Genomic DNA, 10,695 nt, shown 5'->3' on the forward strand with positions numbered 1-10,695 from the left:
AAAAATAAAAAACTGAAACCAAAATCTAATGATTTTTCATGAATCAGGCTGTACTATCAGGCCTACACTGTATGCAAAACTGTGACTGTATGCATATCTGTACTTGTTTCTTAAATAAATACCATAGAACACCAGAGAAGCACAGTTGGCAATTGCTGGCAGTTGCTTCAAAACACTGAGAGACAGTGCAGAATGAGGAAGGGGTTAAATGTTTTCATCATGACTAGTTTGTTGACCCACTGTCAAAAAATACAGTTCCTAGAAGTTAATCCTGTTTGCTGGCAGCTCTGACTTGTGGTACCATATTTGAGAGGTAAGACAGGAACTACAAGAAATATACAAAGAACAGTTTGCGAGCCCTCTGTTCTCCCTTCAGACTGACTGATCTGATGAACACTTACCATAATTAGATTTATCTTTATTACTCACATTTGTTTAAATTTCTGTCTTCCTTGGTTTTGCAATGTTTCTCGCACCATTAAGATGCATGGCAGTTTGCATATTCGTGAACATTTTTAAACCATCCCAAAGAAAGAAGAGATTACTATAACCATATTTTCTCTTCACCTGCACTTCCTGACAATGAACACATTTTGGATTTTATTCAGCTATGTATCCCAGCAGGGCACAGCTTGGCCCAGGTAGCCTATAAGCCCCCTCCCTGGCTACACTGACCCAAACCCAGTTTGCATGAGGTCACTGCACACACCTTCTGATGTGCTGTTTTAGCCACTGAGCCACTCTTCCAATTCTGCAAGTGGCCCCAGGAAGCCAAGATTCTCCTCTGGCTTGGTACAGTCACTCAATCTCCCTGCTGAAACCCACACCCTACAATGCCTTCCTGGACATGGGGAAATTTCCTGCCAAATTGTCCCAGCAAACTCTGGGCAAATTATCCAGTGGTTTTGATTTTAGTACCCCCTTCACAAGAATTATGTACTCTTTATCTCTTTTAAGGGCATATTTTTTGCCTTATTTATTGCTGCCTGTGTCCTCTGGACACATCCATTTGGCTACAGCTCCAGTTGTGGTTGTGCCACTTGGAGAAGACAGGATATCCCCTTTCACAATAACAGATTCCAAGCTCCAATTCATCACAGCTCCTATCAAACCATCCTTGATCTTTGGACTGTTTCTAAAATCCAGAGCTTGAATGTCTCTTTTCACAAGGACATGCATGAAATAAAATAAACAACACCATTTATAAATAACTACCATCTATGTTTTATAAATCTTACCCTTCTCTTATGTTTCAAGTGTGTGAGGTGATCACAGATACAGATAAAAACATAACTGATTTATATTGAGTAGAGCAAACTTTCATTGAATACATTGAATCCAGAGTGAAAAGTTTATTATTCTTAACACAAAACAAGACTAAACCTAACCAGTAGTTTTTCAACAGCATTCACAAATAGAGTTTATCCAAAGAAAGATCATTGTCAGACTTTGAAAGATACTCTCAATGAAAATGATAAACCAAAAGAGATGTTTTTAGTTTGTACTATGGATTGGATACTGTTTTTGACTTTTAAGGAAAACTACATGTCAAAACTATTCAGTTGGTATCTATCCAAGCTTTCAGCACCAGCAAATTCATTAGGACTTGCCTTTACAACAAAAGAAGAGCTCATACTGTAGGTTAAGAAACTGACCCAGTAACTTCAGAGTGGTTTCAACATGAGACAATGGTTGAGTAGGAATGATCACAACTGGAGTGGGTGTGATAGTACCTGGTCAAGCAAGGATTCCAGATGTCAGAGGCTATGATCTTGTAATCATCATTCAAGAGTGACAGAAGTCAACAGAGGTCAATTTGATAATGCTCCACGGAGGATGCAACTCAATTCATGTTAAAGCTCGTGTCAACTCATATCTGCTGAGTGACAAGAACTGTTATGTTCAGCATCTACAACAGTTTGCCGAAGGCCTCTGTCCCTTTGTCAGATCATAACAAAGCAATTTCCATAGCTTCCTGCTCACTGTCTAAAAACATGTTTTCCTGTGAAGATTGCTGTGGCTAAGATCCTGTCTAGTGTTTCAGAGATCACAATCACAAGCGAAATAGTGGGGCAGGACAGCTACTGTACAAACGGGCATAAAGATTAAAGGTGGTGCATACTGAGAACTCACTAAAGACCAGCTGACTGCCTTATTTCTTCAAATCAGCCTGTATTTTTCAGGTATTTTGCATGAGCTGTTAATCTAAGCCCTTCATTACCACAAACCTTTGGTTCATTTCATAGAGCACCCCTTACAAACAAGTGCAGGGATGCCCATCATGCCCATCATCTGACTTAACTTCTGTGAAGTAAGACGTTACTTTGCACTGGCCTTTTGCCAAGACTAGCTTGAATTGTGTTTGTGGCTCGTACACTTTGGTGAAAATAAATTGCGAGAACATGAGTCCGAGAACTCCCCTTGAAGCTGGGCTTTTAAATGCTTTGCTTAAGGAGATCTTTAAAGAAGCGACGTGAACAGCTGGATGATCTCAAGGCTTAAGGCAAGAGGCAGCTGAGGCAACACAGCGGTGCTCTGCCATGATCTGGATGAGACAGTCAGTCAGGAGACCTCTCTGAACCTGACCCAGGCCTGACAACTGAGACTGTAATTCAGTCTGCAAAGAGGCAAGCAAAGTAGCTCTTACTCTTTAAATTTGTAAGTGGGTTCCATGCCCTGGGTTTAAAGCCTCTATCCAATGCCCCATAATGCAGGCTAACACCTCTATTTTTCTTCATTTGGTCTACGTTTACAGAGAAGTACACTTAATGACAAGGTAAACTGCTTCTTTAGACACCATCTGAAGACACACCATGAAGAACAAAAGAAAATTACACCCACCCCCATTAGACGAAAAAAAAACCACAGACTGAGCAATCTGCTAATAAGGTGTTCCTATTCCCTACAGTTCAGATAAGTGCTTAACGTACTGCTTATTCACTGCTTACTCTGGAATCTTTTAAAACAGGCTCCTCAGTTGTTAAAAACATGAGCGACTAAAACAAAAATAAACTCTATGTGTACTGATATGGCTGTGGCCTTAAACACTAAAGAAATGTTTGCTATTGGAGGACACGTCATAATCATATATCTGAATTAGCCATTTGTTTTTTAATGTGAAGCCTTTGAAAAAGATGAAAAGCTTATAGCAGATGTGTTATCTGCACACAGTGTTTATTGATATTCTGAGACTAATCAGATGAACATGTCTGTGGGGACCTGCAGTAACAGAGAAAGGGTCTGGGATTTTTGTCTTGGGTGGTCAGGCACAGTCAGGGAGACACTAACACTGTATCAACTGGTCTGAAGGGAATCCTCCAGAGGAAAAGCATACATGGCACAGAACATGATTACACATACAGTATACAGTATTTCAACTGCAATCTCTCATTGGAACATAGATGGTTCCTTCACAATTAAGGCAGCCTAGGACAGGGGTCTTTTAAGACAGCCTTAAACGGTCAATGAGCAGAGATGTGGAAAGCATGTTAATTCCTCCTAATTAAGTGACTGATCGATCCCGGTTAAGCTATTCAGGGCTTGACAAGAATGAAAGCCAGAAGACACCGCATCGCTCTTGGACTGGCGTTGTAGATCCCCGGACTAGGGGAACGTGTGCTATAGTAAAATGCCTATGTAACATGAGCCATTTTCAATTAAAATTAATAATAATTCCAGTCAACATCCCAGATATGTCTAAGCATGATTTTTTCAAAGTTACCTTCATTGACCTGGCACATGTCAAAGAGGAGCAACAACTTTATCAATAAACCACTCATGGGCCTTGATGGGAACCAGACATGATTTGCTGGTTTTTGACCTTTGTTGTCCAAATCACAGAGCCTCCCAGTGGTCTAAAAGAATGTCTGTGTGTGGAGACTGTCTCCACCTGTGTCCTGTAAGTCAGTTCCTCCAGTGTTATCTACAGAAAGGCCCCCTGGCAATCATGAGCAGAAGCCCATTTCCCGAAATCTGGAGAACAGAAAAGGGAAGTGGAAATGCTCCCATCTTCTCTTTTCCATTCAAAGGCAGAGATGCTCACGGGACCTCTAATGCAGTTCAGTCAAAACCAATAAACAGAGCAGACAGCAAGTTAACGCCTTTTACTGCTGTTCCGCTGGGTTTCATCTCAGCAATTAGTTAATTTTAAGCCAAACACACAAATTGAAAGCTGTGACAGTAGCTCTTGCCACCAGCAGTCCAGGATATAGACAGGTATAGTCAGAAAGGCTAGATTAGGGCCTTGATGAGCGTGGGAATGCTGACATGAAAGTGGGTTTTGAAGGCAGATCATGATTACAGTTCGGTGGGAGAACTAAGCGATTCAGGAGTGTAAATAGCGCTCTTTAAAAGAGTCAGACATGTAGTCTGACATGCATTACTGAGGCTTCAGTTTTACATCATTGGCAATTAGTAATTGATAGATGCTGGAAAGACTTCAGACTCGAACATGTGAATCACAGGGGAGACGTGAAAAGCCAGATGTCAGAGCTGTCTGGATAGAGGACACATTAGGCAGAGGCAGAGAAAGGCTGGAGAAAACTTAACACAATTTAAACCACAGTGTGGAGCCCTGTTGCTATGACTCCTGCTGCTTGATTCCAAACTGAGTGAAGAAGATGGCAGGAAAGGAGGCACTGCAATAAAAAAGGCCTTCCAAAAACCACAGCTGAAAAAGACGAATATAATACTCGACTTTCGTGAAGAAGACTTCCTTCTTGCAAACCACCCCTCAGTGGAGGGTCCCCATGAGATTGTTTCTGGGTGGTTCTCATTACAGAGGAAAGAAGATTTAGACAGAATGGGTCTGCAATACAGTACACATGGATTACCTGACACCTCATTGTCTTTGTTACATTTCTAATGCAGAAAAAGGCCAGTGCTGAAAGCTAACATATCAACAAGAAATCACCAGGAAGAAGAAAAAACCATTCTGACTATGTTATCCATGACATTGCAGTTCTTTGTAAAGGGTAGAACCTAAACGAGTCCGTTAAGTCTGATCCGACATTTGGCACAGAACAGCTTGTATCCACTGCAAACTGTACAGGCTGAAAACAAAATCACACACACTCAAGCAGTCTGCAAATTCCTGTAAATTCCGTGAATGGTGCAGATTCACGTGTGTAAGAGTACTGTATGTGCTGCCAAAGGAGACAACTTCACACAAAAACACAAAAGCCAGCAAAGGGCTCAGCTCTGTAATTAGACCCGAGACTTTTACAGTAACTGTAGTTGGGGTTTTTGATCCCACAGTTCATTTTTCACTGGGTGCCTGTTTCTCTCTGTGTGTTGTTGCTAACCAGTCACACCTGAACAGTATAACTTTGTACCCATATCTTCTGTCTGTGGCAGGTTTTGTTCTCCATGGATATTTATGGCTGCTATCTGCCCTTATGCCTATTGATCTTTCCTGGTGATAGCAAGACATCCATAGAGCTTCCTCTCCCCTCTAGTCCCAGTGTGTGTCCTTTTACTTCTGAATCCGTGTGCCTGTTGTTAACTCTTCAGCTGTCTAATGTCCACGCAGCTGCAAATTTCCACTTAATATTATGGCTGTACTAAAGGAGCCTGGAATTGAGGAAAATGTTTTGTCTTGGCTAGACTTCTCAGGTGCACCAGTGAGCACAGGTTAGTAGCATGTGAGCACACATAGTAAATTAATACTTAAAACAAGAAAAAACACCCCTGAGACGTTCTGGTATTGGAAGATCTTAAAGCAGGCATCATTCTTCATCCTTTTAAATTCCTCTGCCATTCAGACTGACCTAGAATTACAGGCAGCCTGCCACTGTTCACTTCAGAGACAAGAAAAAAAATATACAGGAACCAGTGCTTTGAGGCTTAAGAGGTACTGTTTTTTTTAGTTTACCCGATGTGTTATTAAAGAGAATAAACAAATTCTCTCCATTTATTTTTAGCAATTTCTTTCTATTATAATTGTTGTTTTAATAACAAATGACCTTGTGCCTGTTTCCTCATATAAAAACTCTCAGAAAATCAGTAGATTGCCAAATACCGTTTTTGAACTCTTAGTGCTTGGTAAACAGTCCTTCTGCCTTCTGAGATATTTACTGCACATGTGCACAACTGAGTTGCCACTTGATTGTTTTTGCCGGAACCTTCCACATTGTGCAAAAACAAAGGGAAATTCGTTTTTTTTTAACAGAAATCTGAAGTTCTAGAACTCTCCCAGTTGTGGTAAGAGAATCTTCCGGAACTGTAACTGAGGATAGTGTATCAACCATAGAGCCCCCACTCCCAAAGAGTGCTGTCAATCCACAGCAGAGTCACTGAGTGCCTTGGGCTGATATAGCACTGTCTAAATTACAGAGGGAATGCAATAAGAGAAATACCAGGCAAATAGTAAATATGATACTGTCACTTACATCAAGATAAAACCACAATGACTGTGAAGGTGGGAGAGTTTTATGGGATGAGAGCATACCAGTGTCTGAATTTTAATCACAATTTAATGACAACTGTGAGGGATTCTTTGTGAAACAAATAATTAGCACAATGCTTAGCTCACTGTGCAATTCACCCAGAGTGTGACTCGATATTTTGAGAATTACAGTGAAATGAATACTAATATTTCTTTTCTCAGACTTCATCATGTTCTGCATGTCTTAACCTTTTATGCTTTTGGCAATGGTCTGTAACACGACAACGGCTGGTGTGGACCTGTACATAATCTCCCCAGCACTGGCATTCACATCACAATGAAACAGCATCACTGTGGTCTATGGCCCAGTTTCATCAAACATTTACAGTACCAGCCAGCTAAGGTTTACACCTGCTTGTTTTTACCAAGGAAGAACACTCAATGAAATTGTTCTAGGATACTGATTTGAGTTTCCCAGTAGGCAGTTTTCATATAAATATTTGTAATGGGGTAATCACATTTGTCCTTATGCAAGTACTGTAATTGTTGTTCATAGTATGCAACGATGGTGGAACAGGCATAAAAAATATGTCCCACTGAGTCACCACTATAGAAGTGAATTCCTTCTTTCTTCTACAAGTTCCCTTTTCTACAGATAGTGAAAAAGTCTGAAACAGTCACTCGCAGACCCAACTGCAAGCACTGAACGAGGAAAAAATAAAACCCAGAAAGGCAACTATAAATAAGTAAGGAACCCTCTCTAACTAATGTTATCCTCAGGATACAAGTGTATATGACCTCGTTTAGACGAGTATTAAGGCTGATACTCAACCTTGGCTCCATAACAAATAACAAAGAACTCAAGATCCATCAGCTCAACACAAATTCCAAATGCAGGACTCAATAGCAAGTTACCATTAGGTGGAAGGGCGAAGTTAAGTTTCTATTTAATATGAACAGATTGATTTTCACCATTGGTTTACTGCAATTTTACTTCCCTTTCGGAATTTTAACAAAGGGGGGGAAAAAACAATGATATTTGCGAACTTTCGAATCCTTGTTTTTTTATGTGCTGTGTTCTGCGGCCCATTTACTAACTTAAGCAGGAATGTTTTTTTTTCCACTTAAATTGATACAGACTATATTTAGCATGCTAAATAGCCATCAATTATGTTCTGTGTAAACACAGGCCTGTGCCGATCAAAAGGCTCCAGAGAGGAGAGGAGTCGTGCTGACAGGGCTCCGTCAGGGAAGAGAGAGTGATTGTTAGTCGCGTGGAGATGCTTTGCCAGGCGGCATGTGCTATCAGGTACAGAAGCTGACTCACAATGCAATTTTTTCCCAATGACTTTATACGCAGACACTCCTTTTGGAACAGGATCAAGCCCTGAAATTGCTGCCTTGGAGAACTTTCCTTGCTTGTTAAAAGCAGATTTATCTCCAAAGGTGGGGTGGCTCACTGGATTAGAGCTCCACCGACAGGATGAAAAATATTTGCTGGCACCCACCTTCGCAGAACGGAAAAAAGTGTTTCTTCAGTTGTATTTTTTCTAATAGAATTTGAGCAGGACCCAACTACCCCACTCCATTATATCCAGAGAGCTCACTGTAGCTAGATTGTACAGAGCACAACCTGATATCTTCCCAGACAACACCTGTTCAATCTGCCAAAGTGTACGGATCCTGTATTGATCTTATCAGGAACCTTCAGGTTCATGGAAGAAAGTCGGCCTGGACTGCAGGAGGAAAAAAAATGTATTAGATCATGTATTTCTAAAGTGCTGCAGGAGAGAAACTACTCTGCTGAGACAAAACACACACACCCCACAGAAATAAAAAAAATGTAATGGATTTGTTTGGTTTCCGTAGTGTTTCTGTGCCTGTGGCACACATATCAGCCTTATGCACGACCATCTGCAACAGGGTGCACGTGATACACAAGGCAAAGCTACCAGATGCTGCTGTGTTAGTGTCTGCTCTGTTATCTGCCTGGTGATATTGCTCCAGTTGGTTTACCTTTGTGTTAAGGCTGCTCACCTTAACTTAGGAAGGATCTTCACTAGTGTGCAGCTCTCCCCTACCCACCTCTACAATAGCTTGTCCTTTTCAGACACAAACTGGAGATCACTCAAGAGCCTGCCTGCTAAAAAGCTCACGCTGGTAGCCTAATAGAAAGCCAGGAATCTAAGGGAGAAAGCATTTGTCTGCCCAAAATACAGTTTCTCTTTCCATCAATACTCAACAACACAGAAAATTGAGATTACTTTGATCATGTGTACGTTTTGGACACCTTACATGCTACCCAGGTATTTATTTTTGAGCCACCAGTTTTTTTTTTTGAGTCTAACTGCATTGGAGAGGCCAGCTCGGCCTGTTCTGTTAACCTGCACGAGTTGCTGTAGTGAGACAGCTCAGTTGTGAGTGCAGCCTGTGATACCAAAAATGTCATTTCTCCTGTCCTGGTGGTGAAGGATTATTTCAGCAGCCCTCTGAGAGGCAAGAACAGCTGAGGCTCTATACGGGAGGCTCTCCACACTTCTCTCTCATCGTTAATTCAGAACTTCTGTGAAAATCAGTAAACGGGGGCTTCAGCTCAAAACAAGCACAGCTGCCCACTTTGGATCTTTCCAACGAAAACTTTTCATATCTTCATTAGGCCCGTGGCACAGACCTGCCCCAAGCCTTATTTGGAATGGCAGCGTGGAGCTGGAGTCCTTTGCAAAACACTGTAACACATGTCACTGTCCCTATCAGACATACAGTAGAGCACACATGGTTTGACAGCAGCTGTGCGTAATTCCACAGCAGCTGTACTCAGGAGAATTTATGTACTGAAAAATATAGATCTGGCGTCTAAGTGCGTGAAGGTCAGGAATACAAATTCTGCCTCCCCCCTGCCCCACAGCCTGCATCGAAACCACTATTTACCAGTCGTACTGTGCAGTTCATTATAATTGCAATCACTGCCTGCTAATTTCCATCATGTGAAAAATTAAAACGGTAAAGTAAAAACAGCAACAGCTCTTACGGCTCCACTGCAACACGTACAGATCTTGTGAACAGGACTGGGTGCTGGTGAAACCCCAGTGACCTCTGGTTTCTCTTCTCCCCCTGCTTGCGTTACAGTCACAACATAACCACAGTGAGCTTGGCAGGGTGTTCAAAAGAAGCATCTGTGAGGTTACTCTGCATAATTTCATTTCATTTCGCTGCTTTATCAGAAACGCCAACAGGGCTAGTCATGAATGAGAAGAATCCTTCAGCTGACTTATCAGATGATGGGGCTGTTCCCCAGTAAATACTGTATGAGCTCGGATTTGCATGCATCGGAAAAGCTTGGAAAATAGCTGTCGAAATAGTAGTGAGGATTTTTAAATTCGTGATTCAGTGCCCCCTGATGACAGAAACAATTGGAAATGTTCTTTTTTTCCCCGGTGTGAAGGATCTGCTCTACTCTTATCTTGGAGGAAGAATAATGCAATATTTTGTTTGCAGTGACGGCCTTCTACATACAAGCATGGCATTGTTCAAAAACAGGAAATGGTACAGACTGTCGCTCAGACAACCTCCATCCAGGGCTAAGAGCCTGGGGAGCACAGTGTCATTCAGACTCGCACAGTGAGTCCACACAGAGCAGGAGGGCAGACAACAGTTGTATTCAGGGAAGGGCACGGTAGGCCTGCACTGTTCTCACCCAGCCATTGACTGCACTGCTCCTCCACCAGCAGTTGTTATTTCAGACTAAATTGTTATTTTCTTGGAGTCAGGCCGAGGTCAAAGGTGGCTGACAATATGTTAATTCACATGAATGTTGGAATCAAAAGTTCTTGGATGTCTAAAATCCATTCGTCTCTGGAAAATAAGTGGGGCTCATTCTAAACCAGTGAGGCTAAAGCTTCCTTACTATTACGAAAAACTCTGAGACTAGGATGTGACCCTTAATGTAATCATTCCCAGATTTGAAAGATTTAGCTCGGGATTAATTACATTATTTAATTAAGTTGTTCAAAATGTTTGCGTTGCTCACAAGTGTGTGGAACAAAGTGAAACTTCAAGAGACTTCGAATTGGCTGTCACCAACACGCTGCTTGCAAAAAAAAAACAAAGTAATGGTTTCATGTTTTTTAACCGCAGGTGTCCTCGGGACTGCAGAAGCTGGGAGTTAGTGATAAGTCAGCAGCCACAATTTGCCATCGGTCGGGAGAGGCAGCTTCCCGATCAACAGCTCCGGTCAGAGCGAGCTGTGGCAGCTTTGTCTCTCAGACACACTCTGGAGACACTCACTTCCCAGGAATGAAGACCTGTCAGGC

Source organism: Atractosteus spatula, chromosome 9, assembly GCF_055471065.1.
Source record: "Atractosteus spatula isolate fAtrSpa1 chromosome 9, fAtrSpa1.hap1, whole genome shotgun sequence".
NCBI classification, from domain to species: Eukaryota; Metazoa; Chordata; class Actinopteri; order Semionotiformes; family Lepisosteidae; genus Atractosteus; species Atractosteus spatula.